Raw genomic sequence first — 15,840 nt, forward strand, 5'->3', positions numbered from 1 at the left:
TCCGTCCAGTCCTGGACTGCAATTTATAGGGAGGATTTATATTGCTATTTTGATTTCATTTCAAGTGCTTTGCTTGTTCAAGTGGTCAGTTTCTTCTTGTTTCAGTCTTGGTGGGCAGTATTTTTCCAGAATATTTTCCATCTCCTCTAGGTTATACAGTTTGTTTCAATATAATTTTAATAATAGTTTCATGTGACATTCTGTATTTCTTTTTTATTTGTTGTTATTTCTCCATTCTCCTTTCTTATTTTGCTAATTTGTGCTGTCTCTCTTTTCTTTTTTTTCAGTTTGGACAGAGGTTTGTTGATTTTACTTACTTTTTTGAAAAACCAGCTTTTGGATAAGTTGCATTATTCCCAATGGTGTTATTAATCTCTCTTTTATTTATTTCCTCCACTATATGTATGATTTACTTCTTTCTGCTGCCTTTTGGGGATTTTGTTCTTCTTTTTCTAGTGTATTCTGCCGGTGGGTTAAGTTGTTTATTTGTGATTCTTCTTCTATTTTTAAGAACGCCTGTACCACCATAAACTCCCATCTCAGCACTGCTTTTGCTGTGTCCCATAAATTTTGTGTGGTTTTGCTTTCATTTTCTTTAGTCTCAAGTTACTTTTTTATTTCCACTTTGATTTGTTCATTGAACCATTGCTTTTTTAATAAAATATTGTTTAATCTCCATGTTTTCCTTTTGTTATCATTTGTTTCTCTGTTGTTGATTCCTAGCTTCATGGCATTGTGTTCAGTAAAGGTGCTTGAGGTAATTACTATCTTCTTAAAATTGCTGAGGTTTCTTTTGTGCCCAAGTAACTCATGAATCTTTGAAAATATTCCACATGCACTTCAAAAAATGTATATCGTATTTTGGGGGTGCAATGCTCTGAAAATATGCAACAAGTGTATTATTTCTATTGTATTTTTAAACTTTTCTGTTGCCTAATTTATTTTCTGTCTCGATGATCTGTCCAGTAATGTTAATGCAGTGTTGAAATCTCCAAATATAAATCCCCCTTTATATCAGTTAGTAATTATTTTATGTACTTAGGTGTTCCTGTATTTGGTGCATATGTATTAATGAGTGTGTTATCCTCATATTGTATCACTCCTTCAATCATTATATAATGTCCTTCTTTATCTTTCTTTATGGCCTTTGTTTTAAGGACTCTTTTATCTGCAATTAGTACTGCAACACCTGCTTTTTTGGCTTTTCCAATTGTATGGAATACCCTTTTCCATCTTTTCACTCTCAATCTATATATGTCCTTCTCTCTGAAGTGGGTCTCTTTTATGAAGCTTATTGAAGGTTCTTGCTTTATTATCCAGCATGCCAATCTATGAATTTCGACTGGAGCATTTAGTCCATTAGTATTTATATTATTTGATGATATGTTTGAGTTTATTGCCATTTTAACCTCATTTTCCATTTGATTTAGCATTTCCTCTTTGTTCCTTTCATCTTCCTTTTATGGTTTGGTAATTTTCCTTTGCATTATCATGAATTATAATTAGTTTTTGTGACTCCCTGATAAGTTTTTGTCTTCTTGTTACCCGTTTTTATAAGTCTTTTAGACCATTATTATAACTGCTTTTATTAAAATGATAGTAACATGATCTCAAACCCATCCTACTGAGAACAAAAGATTTTAAAAATGAAAGACCAAAAAATATTCATATTTTCCTGCCTCCCTTTCCCACTCTCAATGATTTCTATATATTGTTTTAAAATTTTGTATCTCTAAACACTATTTCTTTTATTTCCTTCAGTACTTTGATCACTCCATTTTTGAAATATTGATCTATTTGGATATCAATGTCTATTTCACTGATCGTTCTTTCAGGGGATTTCTCATGTTCTTTTAATTGGGAATGGTTTCTCTGCTCCTTTGTCTTACTCCTACTTCTCTGGCACTGGGGTTTTTGGAGTATCAGTTATCTACTATGGTCCTAAATGAGTTTATCTACCTAATGCCTATGTAGCAGTACAACTTAGAAAAGAGAAAAGACAGAGACAGTGATAAAGAATTTTAAAGAAGAGAGAAATAAAGCTTTGAATACATTGTATAATGAATAATAGAAAAGCAAGTTGAAGCAGAGTTTTGAAAAATAATAATAATAAAAATATTTTTTAAAATTTCAAAGGGATTAAAATGGGGGTATATATAATTACAGAAGAAGTAGAAACTAGGAGGGTAATAGAAAATGGAACCGGAGAAACAGATTAAAACTAGGGGGTGTTCAGTGTCCTCCTGGAGATGGTGTAATTTTAATGTGAAATCTTTCTGTAGTCATCCTGTTTTGGAAGCTCAGCTTGCTGTTTCCAGAGGCCCTCCATTGGAGCCCTCATCTGTGCTGCTCTCAGGGCATGTTGGCAAGCAGATCACTCCTAAAACCAACTCTGGGTCAGCTCACTTTACTCTGGGCTGCTTGTCACTGCCCTGCCTGATGCTGCAGTCAGATGTTGCAGACTGACCAGGAAGGATTGGGCATCATGCCCTCTCCAGCACCATGGTCAGGGGCTGTTTTCCTGCCCAAAATTTGAAGGGCCATCCGCCCTCTCAAGTTGCCGATCACTCTGCTGATCCGTGCCACTGTATGCTCAGCCTCATGTTTGCACAATGGAAGTGGGCTCAGGGAAGTCTGAGGAACAGACCTGTCCCTGGTCTGGGCCAAATCCAGCTCGTTTGTCTTGGCGGACAAGTTCCCTGATTAACCATTACTGTAGGTTCCTAACTGCCTCAGGCTGTAGACAAGTCTCCGTCTGGCTCTTGAGGCTGCTAAGTCCTTAGCTGTAGATGCGGTTTTTGCCCACGCTGCCACCTGGGTGCAAAGCACCAGGAGGTATGGTGGCAGTGTCTCAGCCCTAGCTCTCTTCACCTAGAAAATTTGTGGATTTTCAGATATGAGGATATCACCCTTCCACCCACAGGTCACATCTGCCCTGTTGTTTTATGGAGGGCCCTGGTTGTTCTGCCCTGTGCACCCACAGCCATGGCACAAAGCCCAATCCATTCCCCTGGGCTGCCACATTGCAGCCATCCCCATCTACCACCCAGTTCGGGCAGCATGACCTTGCCCCCAGCTTCCAGGCTGCATCATTTGCTAGTTCACACAGGGATCCTCTGTGCCTGTTTAACTTAGTTCTGTCAGTCAACTTATACTTTGTACAGCTCCAAGCCTTGGAGGCTCCCCCTCCGTCCTGCCAAACTCTCAGTTGGAGAGGGGAGACACAGTGAATCAGCAGCAGTCCATCTTTGCTGCTCCCTCCTCATGGTACCTGTCCCACTCTGTTTTTCATTTTCTTCTTTCTTTCTTCCTTTTCTACTACCAGATTTTTTACATTTTTATCTATTGAAGAAGACAATGTTCTGTCAAAGTTATGCAGGTTCTCTGGTTAGCTGAGTGGGTCAGTGGATGTAAGTCTTGGTGCAATTGTGGGAAAGGGTGAGCTACGAACATCCATCTTCTCCAGCATCTTTGCCTCCCCCCGAAAAAGTCTCACTTTGTGGTGGAAGATTTACCAAGTCTTGAAATAAATGGATGTTATTCCATGGAAATTACAAGAAAGTGCAGATTACAATGCTCTACTCATACAAAATACATTTTTAAATAAGGGCCAAAATGAAAGAAATATGAGATTATATAAAGAAAAATACATCAATAAAAAAATTGGGAATTACACTCATTAAATTATATATGGCCCAACACCATAGATCCTAAGTATAAAAGGAAATTTTAGTAGACAAGAAAGAATAAATTCATTATAAAACAATAATAGTAGATGAGTTTAACATCTCACTATTGTGATGATCAGATCATCCAGCAAGTATATCTGTAAGGAACCAGAGGTCTTAATAGCATATTAGATCATTTGAACATAACTGTGCTATTGGACACTGCATCAGAAAATAAGAACACATGAACTTTTCAAGTGTGCACTGGATGTTATTTAAGGAATTAATCACATATTATATCATGAAATAAGCCTCAGGAACTTTAAGCAAATATAGATTATAGCAAGTTTATTTCCATACAGAAAACTATGAAATTTTGCATCAATTCTAGAAAGAATAGGAAAAGTTCAAACATGAGGTAAAACCACATCCTTTAAAAAAATACAATAAAATGAGATCAATGATAAAATCAAAGTGGTTATAGAATCATACATGGAGACAAATTACAATGAAAACACAGCTTAATAAATGTATGGGATGCATCAAAGACAATTCTACGACGTAAGTTCTGAACAAATCAGGCCTTCTACAAGGAACAAGAGAAACCTCTTACAAAGGACCAAACGTACTCCCAAAATAACAAGAAATAAGAACAAACAAAACCCAAAGGCAGTAGAATGAGAAATCTTTAATGATTAGGTTGAAAATAAATTAAATAAAAGTTAAAAAATAAACTACAAATCATAAAATCAACAGCTTTAATTTTTCTTAAAATATTAACAAACAGGAAAGCGTTTAGCCAGGCTTATCAAGAAATACAGAGACAGGACCCAAACAAAATAAGAAATGAAACAGTAGATATAATATCTGATATTACAGAAATACAAAAAATATTATGAAAGCACAATGAGCTGTTATGTGACAAGCAACTAGACGACCTAAAAAAATGGACAAATTTCTAAAACCGTACAGCCTGCCAAGGCTGAATAAAGAGAAAACTGAGAACTTGAATAGAGCAATCAGTATAAGTTAAATAAAATGTATAATTTTATAAACACCCCTTGAACACAATGCCTGGATTACTTCATTAAAACAACTTTCCCCCTAATAATTTTAAAAAATGAAGGAGGTAGGACAATTCCCAAAGTTATTCCATGAGGCCAACATTACCCTTATAACAAAACCTGTCAAAGACACAACCAAAAAAAAAAAAAAGAAAATGTAAATCCAATATCACTGATGAATATAGATTCAAAAATACTCGAAAACCTTCAACAAATTAATCCAGCAATACATAGAAAGGATTATAAGTGATGATCATTTGGATTCCTTCCAGAGTCAAAAGGATGGTTCAACATACACAAGTCAAGCAGCATGACACATATCTAATAAAGGAAGGACAAAATTCACAAGACCATGTCAATACACAAAGAAAAAGCATTTGACAAAATTCAACATACATTCATCATCAGAACTCTCATGAATGTGAGTACAATGGGAAAATTTATCACCATACAAAAGGCCATTTATAACAATTTATAATACTCAGGGGAAAGGCTGAAAGCATTCTGGGTAAATTCAGGAACAAGACAAGGATTCCTACTCTCACCACTTCTGTACAATAGTAATAGAAGAAAGGAAAAGGAAAAGAAAAATAAGTAAAAGAAATGCAAAATGGAAAGAAAGGGGCAAAATTGTCACTAGTACTGAAGGCATAACAATCTATACAGAGAGTCCTATGGGCTCCACACTGACTATTATGAACAATTAATAATTTCATCATGGGAGCAGGGTACAAAATTAATGTAAAGACGTCTCTTGCATTTGTCCACATTGAACATGAGATACCATAAAATGGACGTTGAAAGCAATAACATTTAAAACCCCATTCCCCAGAATATCTTGGAATAAATGTAACCACATATGTGAAAGATCTACACACTTAAAATTATAAAACATTGACAAAGAAATTAAAAATGATTCAAAGAAATGGAAAGATGTCTTGTGGTCTTGGATAGAAAGAGTTCATAATGTTAACATGGCTGTAGTGAACAAAGAATCCTAAGGTTTTAGTGCAATTCCTGTTATGAAGCTGTAGTATTTTCCATAGAATGAGAAAATAAATAACTCTAAGTTTTATATGAAACCATTAAAAATTGCCAAAACGACGTTGAGGAAAAACAACAAATCTGGGGGTATAACCCTCCGGGATAAATTACAATACTAAAAACCTACAGTAATAAAACAGTATGGCATTGGCACAGAGATATAATCAATAAAAACAGATAGAGAGCCTAGAAATAATTCCACACACCTATGAGCAATAAATCTCTGATAAAAGAAGCAAGAGTACACAATGGAGAAAAGACAGTCACGTCAATGGATGGTGTTGTGAAATCTGGATATCTACATGTAAATCAGTGAAATGAGAGCATTTCCTGACATCATATACAAAAATAAACTCCATGTGTATTAAGGAAATAAATGTAAAACCTGATACTATAAAACTGCTAGATGGGAATATAAATGATACACTATTGTATATATATCATAGGAATATTTTCTTATATCAGTCTCCTAAGGCAAAAGAAATAAAAGCAAAACTAAGCAAGTGGGACCTAAACAATCTTGAAAATTTCTGCACAGCTAAGGACAATATCAATGAAATGAAAACACTGCCTGTGTAATTGGAGAACATATTTGCAAACAACGCAAGTGACCAGGGGTTAGTAGATGTAGGTTAATAGATGTAACATGGATTTAGGTTACATAACTCAAGGTGAAAAACAAAAACCCAATCAAAAACAAGAGCAGAGTACCTGAGTTAATATTTTTCCAAAGAAATTATTCAGATAAGTAACGGGCACGTGATAAAATTTCACAACATTACTAATTATTAGATAATTACAAATCAAAACCACAATGAGGTATCACTTCACAATTTTCAAACGGCTATTATCAAAAAGTCTACAAATAGTAAGTGTTGGAGATGATGTGGAAGTAAGAAATCTCTTGTATACTCTTGGTAGTAATGTAAATTGGTACAACTTCTAAGGAAAACAGTATTCAGATTTGTTTAAAACTAAAAAGTTAACTACCATATGACCCAGTAATACCTCTCCAAAAAATATCTGGGAAAAAACACCCTAAATTGAGAAGAACCAATGTTCACAGCAGTACTGTTTATATTATGCAAGACAGGGAAGTAATCCAAGAGTCCACAGCAGACTATGGACTTAAGAAGAAATGATGTTTCTGTAAATATGCAATAAATATTACTCAGCCATGAAAAACTATAACACATAGCTATTTCAGCATCATGAGAGGACCTAGTAAATGTTGTGCTTAGTGAAGTAACTTAGACGAAGACAAAGTATATAATTTAATTTATTTGTGGAATCTAAAGAATAAATATCTGTGTACATCTTTGTATAGCTATCTATTGACAGATGACAGAAAAATAGATAGAAGTATAGTTACATACGTACATGATAGATAGATTATAGATAGATAGATAGATAGATAGATAGATAGATAGATAGATAGATAGATAGATAGAGACATGATGGAATGGTTAAGAGATTAGATAGACAAGACATAACAGACTAAAATATGTGGGAAAAAATTTATGTTTATCAAAGTGGAAGGGAAAGAGAATTCAATGGTAGGACATTGACAGATACAAAGAAGTATACATTAATAGAGAAGCAACAAGGATAATCTGTATAGAATATGGAATTCTACACAATAGCTTAAAATAATTGTAAGTTACAATTACTGTAATAACTCATAGTGCAATATAATCTTCAAAGTGGTTGGAATCACTATGCTGTACATCTGAAACTACACAATATTTTACATCTACTGTACTTCAAATAAAAATAAAACATATCCTGTATAATTTTGTCCTTTTTCTGCTGATAGCATCTTCCTTTAATATTGTTTTACTTTACAGTTTACTTTTTATGATTACTGTTTCAAATTATTTCTTTTACTCTTGTGAACATGATACCAGTTTGAAGTATCTATGTTTATTGCCCCTGATTTCCTCTTTTTCACTCTTTAATCCATATAGTATAGTAGCATTTAAGAACATACCCAAAGAAAGTGTTGAAAGTTTCTCGTGGTCTCTCCTTACCATTTGGTCAATGTTTTGCATATTTTTGCCATTTTATATTTCTTAGAAGACTTCTATTCTACACCTCTTATAAGGTGTCTCGGTTTTGGTTTTTCATCTCATTCAGGTTTGTTAGTTAAAGTCTTTACTTTCACTTTATATCTAAGGGATATCAGTGTAAGTATTATTGGGTGAGTGATTTCTTATTTCAGTACTTGGAAAATACAAACTTATTTACTCTTGGCGTATGTTTTTTGCTCAGAAATCTGCTGATATCCTAATGGGGGTTCCTTTGTAGATTATCATAACTTTTTATTGGCTGCCTTTAAAATTTTACTCTGTCATTGTCTTGTCAATTGGCATATGACGTATATTGAAGGAGGTCCCTTTGTCTTAAAGTTATTGGTGTTTTGTTGGTTCATGGACTTGTATATCAGTTCCTTACACAGGTTCAGGAAGTTATCAATTTTACTTCTTTTAATAAACCATCAGCTGCCTTCTAATTTTCTACCCCCTCCAGGATTCCACACTAATGTGCTCTTCCTGAGGAAGACTGGCTACTGTAGAATTTCCCCACTTTTAAATATCTTGAATTTCTGCCCCCTCCTATCATTTCTAGTTTTTTATTGGTGAGTTTGCTAATCTCTCTTCCACAAAGACAGTCTACTTCCAATGCTTTCTATTGCATTCTTCATCTCATTTATTAAGTTCTCCTGGTCCTCCAATAATGTTTGGTTATTTTATAGTTTCAGTCTCTTTAGTAATGTATTCTTTTTCAACATTTCATTTATTCCTGAGCTCACTAAACTGATTTCTTAGATATGTTTGTTGTATTGAGTTTCTGTATGACAACTATTTGGATTCTTTATTAATTTTATGGCAATATACAATGACTTTAACTTTATTTCCTGCAGGGTTGACATTGTGTGTGTGTGTGTGTGTGTGCAGGTGTGTGTGCATGTGCTTCTTTGTCTGTGTCTGTGATGGTGTCGGTGTGTGTCTATCTGTGTGTTAGCGTGCCCTATAATGTTACTGTGATTGGTCTTGATCTTGATAGATTATTGCTCTGATGACACTAAATAACACATTGGGAATTGGAGTCCTTGCTTTTGTTTTCTGGTAGCTTGCAATATTGCACAATTATTGGTTTTACTAACCTGAGCTACCTCTGATAATATTTCAAAAGGGCACTTTCCAGTTGCTACTGTCTGGATAAAAGATGTGCTTTCATTGTCACTTCTTAGAATTCTCTGGTAGTTAATGCGACTTTTGTCACTGGGACGGAGAACCCTTCCTTTTATCTGATATCCCTTGAGAATCAGTGTACACATTGAGGAAATGTGTAAAGACAGGTGGGTATTTGGAATCAGGCAAGTGCCTTTCCCATGTCCAGTGTTGCAAGGTAAATTGTCTCCACCACTGTGAATGGAGAGTAGGGACAGTTTCATGAATGTCTGAGTGTCCGAAGAATGGAAATTCTGTCTCCATTGTGGCTCCCTCCTAGTTAACTGTGATCATGAGTACTGGTGCAATTGGAGGCCGCAGCTGCGTGAACCACTGAGACCCTATTTCTACTGGGTTCTTTGAATTTATGGACTCAGATATCCTATTCAGGGGGCCTTGGTTACAGACACCAACTCTGCTCTTCCCTCAGTTCAGCCCCTTTTGTGTGTTTTAGTCCACCGAACTTCACCTGTTCACATGTGTTCTGGAGTATTGTTTTGTGTTGTAGTTAGTTTTGTTCAGATGTGAACGTTTTACTGACTGTAGATGTAAGGGGAGAGAGAAAAATAGTTTCAACTAATGTCACATTTAAAAGTATATAGTTTTTCAACTAAAAGCTTAAATTCTAATTAGCAAATTATAAGAACACTAAAGAAAGTGAACAAATCACCTCCCTTAATATCATAGTACTACAAAATATTTTGAATTTCCTGGGTTCTTTTCTTCAAAGTTTTACCCACCTACATGCACATTTTACTAAAATATATCCCTATAATCTCTTTAAAATCAATTAAATTATTAAAATAATTCTCTGTGCTGTAAATATAGCACTTTTGTTTCTCTAATTTATTAATTGTAGCTTCAACATTTCTGTCTTCTCCATCCATCTACCCTTTCCCCACAGGAAACCACTACTTGGTACACTACAGATATATATGTGATTCTTTTTTTGTTTTCCTATGATTGTTTCTCTTATATCTTTATTTTCCTCATTTAAGTTACAACGTAGAGTGTTTTTCCCTGTATGACTTTTTTTCCTATGTGCAACACTCTCTGGGTCCAGTCACAATGTTCCAAATGGCAGATTTTTACTTTTTATTATACAATGATGAAGTATTTATTATGTTATCTATAATATCTCACATCTATTTCAGCCAATCATCTGTTGATGGGCAGTTGAGTTGTGCTTCTACCCTTGACTACTATAAATGATGATGTTAAGAACTTTGGGGGTAATATATCCTTAAAGTTGATGTTTACTTTTTTTTTCAGATTTATACCAAAAACTGGAATTGATGCAGCATATAATGCTTCTTTTTCTAGATTTCTGTGCACTGTCCTCACTTTTATAAAAGTGGATGCATCAATTTATATTTCCACCATCATTGTTCCTGGGTCCTCTTATCGACATTCTTATTAATATTTGTCATTTGTAGACATTTTGTTAATAGCCATTTGGTTGCTATAAGATTATTTCATTCTGGTTTTGATTTAGTTTTCCTAATGAATAGCAATGCTATGTTTCTTTATATCAGCATGAAAATCATCCACATGTCTAGTTTTGAAAAGTTTCCATGAAGATTTTCAACTGTTTTTAATTTGGGGTCTTTATTTTTTATATATTGAGTCTAATTTGCTATATACATATTATGGATTTTAACATCTTATTGGTCTCATTGTCTGAAATTTTTCCTTCTATTCTGTCTCTTATCATATGTCTTGTTGAAGGTTTCCTTTGCTCTGCAAAAGTTTATGCACTTCACACTTATAAAAGAAATAGAATCCCTGTATCGCAGAATACATCTATTTTTTCCTTAGTAAACTAAAAACTGTAATTGTTAGTTTTCCTTTTTTTAAAATTTGGAGACAGATCAAAAATAAATATTGCTATGATTTATCTCAAAGTCAGTTCTGCTCCTGTTCTTGGTCAATTATTGTATAATTTCATGCTTTACATTTAGGAAATTAATCCATTTTTATCTCATTTTTTATACTATGGAAAGATGTACTTTGTCATCTTCCTTTTACATGTACTGTCCAGTATTCTCAGAACTACTTTTTGAAGAGACTGCCTTTTTCCCATTGTATACTCTTGTCTCCTTCATAATAGACCATATGTGTGTGGGTTTATTTTTGGACTCTTCATTTTGTCCATTGATCTATGTGTTTCTTGAAGTGCCATATTTTGATGTATTGATTACGGTAACTTTGTAGTATGTTCTAAACTCAGGGAGGGTAATACCCACAGCTTCATTCATTTTTCAAAATAATTTTAGAAAACTTGGGACTTTCAGATATATGTTCAAATTTTATTATTTTTCTTCTTGTTTTGTGAAGAAACTTATGGATTCTGTGAAAATAGAAATTTATAAAAAGAAAAAACCTGAGAAAAATACTAAAGTGTGGAGGGTAAATCAAACATTATTAACAACAACTGGATTGCTGTAGAAATCAAAGAAAAAATATATAAAGATAAATGACAGCAAAATCAAAATCCATGGGGTATAACAAAAGCAGTATTAATAGGGATGCTTATAGCAAAATAATCCCACTTATATAAATAAGAAACATCTCTGTCTTATAACATATTCTTACCACCAAAAGACATATCAAAATAATAAAAAATATCTTGTTAGTAGAAGGAAAGTCAGCTGAAAGGACAGAAGATAATTAAATAAAATAAGGATTAAAAATATAAACATTTAATCAATCTAAATAATGGCTTTTGAAACATAAATAAAGTTGATAAACTTTAACCAGACACATAAGCATAAAAGAGAGTTACAGATTAATGAGCTCAGAAATTAATGAGAAATTACAACTTATATCAAAGAAATAGAAAGCATCATAAGATGATACAACAAATTATATGCCAATAAAATGGAAACCCTAGAAGAAACGGACCATTTCTAAGAAAGACTCAATATCCAGAATGGAATGAGAAAGAAAATATGAACAGATTATCACTAATGAAATTGAATAAATATTTTAAAAAATCTCCCTAGAAACAAAATTCCAGGCCTAGACAGCTTCACAGATGATATCTGACAAACATTTAGAGAAGAGCTATCACCTACACTTCTCAGCATATTCCAAAAATTTCGAGAGGACGGGAGGCTTTCTATCCCACATTTCTGTATCACACATATACTAGAACTGGAACAAATACCTCAAAAAATTACAGGTTACACACTACTGATAAGCATAGATGCAAAAAACACCACTAAATTGTTAGCAAATCAAACAATACATTAGGAGGATTATTCATTATGATTAAGTCCATTTTATTCCAGGGATGCAAAATTGATTCAATACAAACAGATTAATGAGTATGATACAACACACAACAACCTGAAGAATAAAAATTATATGGTCACCTAAATAGAGTCATAAAATGTTTTGACAAATTCAGTATCTATTTATGAATATATTCCTCCTCAAAATGGATAAGAGGAAACACACCTCAACACAGTTAAGGTCATATATGACAAGAACTCCACTAACATGACACTCACTGATTAAAAGCTGAAATCATCTCCAATAAAACAGGAAGAAGACAAGAATGCTCACTCTTACCACTTTTATTCAGTAGAGTATGGAAATTCTAGCCATAGCTATCCAAAACAAAAGTAAATAAAATATAGCTAATTAGGAAAAGGAGCAAAAGTGTCTGTTTGCAGATTACATACTTTAAACAGAAATCTTAAAGAAGATGCCATAAAACTACTAGGGCTTATCATTGCACTTGGTAAAATTTCCGTATGTAAATTTAACATACAGAAATCTTGCATTTCTACACACTAACAGCAAGCTAACAGATAGAGAAAGTGAGGGAACTGTCACATTTACAATTGCATTACAAAGAAATTTAAGAAAAGTATCCAACCAAGGAGGTAAAAAACCTGTACTCAGAAATCTATAAAATATTCGTAACAGAAATTGAAGATAATGCAAACAGATGAAAGAATATACTTTGTTCGTAGATGAGGAAATAATATTGTTTAAATGACAGAATAAGCCAAGGAAATACACAAATTAAATTCAGTGCCTATCAAAATACCAAGGGCATTTTCAGACACTTACAAAAAATAATTCTAAAATTTACATGTAAACCCAAAAGAGATGGAATCACTAAAAAAAAACAAAGGAAAGAAAACAAACAAACTAAAAAGAGAAAAAACTTTAACAAAGAGGATGTATCACTGTCCCTGATTTTAAACTATAATACAAAGCTTCAGTATTAAAATGAATATGGTAGTGACACAGAACATACAGAATAATAGAACACAACAGAATGCCTGAAAATGAAATCAGACAGTTATTGTCATTAAGCCCATTACAAAAAATGAATATACAGTGGGGGAAAGGTAACCACCGGGCATATGAAACCGATCAACATCACTAAACATCAGAAAAATGCAAGTCCAAAACACAGTGAGATTTTATGTCACTCCTGGCACAATGACTATTATCAGAAAGATAACAAGCATAACTGTTGGTTAGGATGTAAGAGAAACAACCCTGATGCACTGCTGGAGTGAATGTAAATATTTGATGCCACTGTGGAAAACAACATGGAGCTTTAAATAAAAATTAATAATGAAATATAATCCAAAATATACATATTGGGATACTTATACCAAGAAAATAAAAACACTAATTAGAAAAGATAAATTCAACCATATATTCACTGCAGCATTATCCTCAATAGACAGGATATAGAAGCAAATTAATTGCTAATCAATAGATGATGGATAAAGAAGATGTGTGTTTATAGTATATATATCTACCCATCTTAAGTACAGATTAATCTATATATAAATGCATACACAATTTTTATATATATATATATATGCACTATATATATCTATATGTGTGTGTGCATATACATATATATGCACACACACACATAAAAATACAATGGGTTATTACTCAGCTCTAAAAATAAGTTTTTGCTATTTGCAAAAAATGGGTTGACCAAGAGGATAATATGCTAAGTGAAATAAGTCAGAATTTGAATGACAAATGCTCATCAACTGTGTTGTTATCCAAGTTAGACAAAGAAAGGGGGATAGACAGAAAACATCTGAAGGAGGTGGTTTCTGTGCTGGGGCTGGGAAAATCTTAGTAGGTAAAAGGAGGACATCCTAACTCCAAGGATTACCTGGAGCAAAAGTTGTGTGATTGGAGCTAATTCTGTTGACAAATATTTCCCTGGATTTATCTCCAGAAATAGTGAAACATAAAGAAATGCTAAGGTAGTCAGATGCCAGATCTATAAAGGAATGACTAAATTATGTTGAGTTTCTGTGCTTAGAGTTGGAAAGGCTTTAAGTGCCACCCTGAGGATGTAAGCTTGTCTAGGGCTGGAACATAAAAGCAACATAAATTATTGACTATAAAATAGAGCGTAGATTCTTCAGGGCAGGAAAAAAAGCACCAATTGGAATACTATGAGAACAGCAAAAAGAAGACCATAGATAAAATTAGTTCTTAAATTCTACCACATGCTGATTGTGCCATCTGAGACTATATCATGTGACCTTTATGATTCCAAGAATCACATAAAAGAGACCATGATCCCTGGGCCGGTTCCTGCATTTATCATCCATTCCAAACTACCCTGACTTAACACTTTTAATACTTTCCAGGATGTACCAGAAACCACTTAGTACTTTCCCTCTCTCCATGTTTTATTCTTTTTCTAAATTCTTCCATTTTCTATTCTCCTTCCAAGAAATTATTTAAAATTATACCCATATTGTTCCATCAAATGATCATATCAATCAAATATCTCTTTTTTCTTTAAATGTTATCTTAGTCTCCCGTTTAACTCTTTACTCTATTTTAAAAAAAATAGGAAATTACAGGTACACATCTATGTTTGTTGTTGTAATAAGAAAATTGCAGATATTTGTCGACATATGCCAAATCAATATTAATCTTTGTTATCCTGCATAATCTGGTAGTCCTCTGGTAGATCAGTTGTAATTAGCATGACATTCATAAACTGAAGATGGCTGATAAGTTGGCCTTGAAAGAGAGGTAGTTGATGTATCAGCTATCACTGTCACTGGAAACCGTGGGTTACTCCCAGTTGAAGTTTAGAAAAAGACCTTCATTGGCAGATATGTTGTGATATCATTTTGGAAAATTAGAAGGCTCCACCATTAGTCCAAAATAATTGCTCTGTATGGGAGACAAGATGCTGTACTGAGAACTAGAAGTTGTAGTTGTAATGAAGTTCACAAAACGGCCATTTGCTTCAGTGTAGCTGCTTTGAGAGTGCCCGTGGACAGTGGTCAACTGATTTAAAATAGCACGTTGATCCACTGCAATATTGTTCTGGTGGTCTAACTGACATTGATAATGGAGGAGAAAAATCACCTCTGATCAGGGTAGTTGTATCACCAATTACGTGGCTAGTAGATGGCTTTCTTATTAGAGGCATGTTTAAATTTGCAGAAAGTAAAAATGCACTTTCTCCACTAGTGTCAGCCACAAAACCAGAATTATGATTATGCACATTACCCCCTGCTTTAAAGTGTTTCTTTTTGAAATCTTGAGCCAATGAAAATACCAGAGAGGCATTTTTATTCACAACTCTTCTTTTTATTCTCACTAAAACCTGGGGACAGCCTCGTTAAAGATTTTGATTATGACAGAACTGTAGCTACAACCAAAGGAGAAAGATTTTAGTAATATTTTAAACCAAAACACAAGACTACATTAAGCCTAACCTCTAAAACCTCAGATATCACGTTTACTATGCAAAGATATTATCATAAAAATATGTACATTGCTGAATATATTTTGAAATTCCATATTTGG

General features: G+C 33.6%; 1 long non-coding RNA gene across 1 annotated transcript in view; it reads right to left on the bottom strand.

Annotated features, from left to right (window-relative positions):
- LOC140694216 (uncharacterized) overlaps positions 1–15,840 on the bottom strand; it is a 35,651-nt gene that overhangs the window by 19,007 nt on the left and 804 nt on the right. The gene's annotated exons all lie outside the window — the stretch shown is intronic.

The sequence above is a fragment of the Vicugna pacos genome, unplaced genomic scaffold, assembly GCF_048564905.1.
Source record: "Vicugna pacos unplaced genomic scaffold, VicPac4 scaffold_20, whole genome shotgun sequence".
Taxonomy (NCBI): Eukaryota; Metazoa; Chordata; class Mammalia; order Artiodactyla; family Camelidae; genus Vicugna; species Vicugna pacos.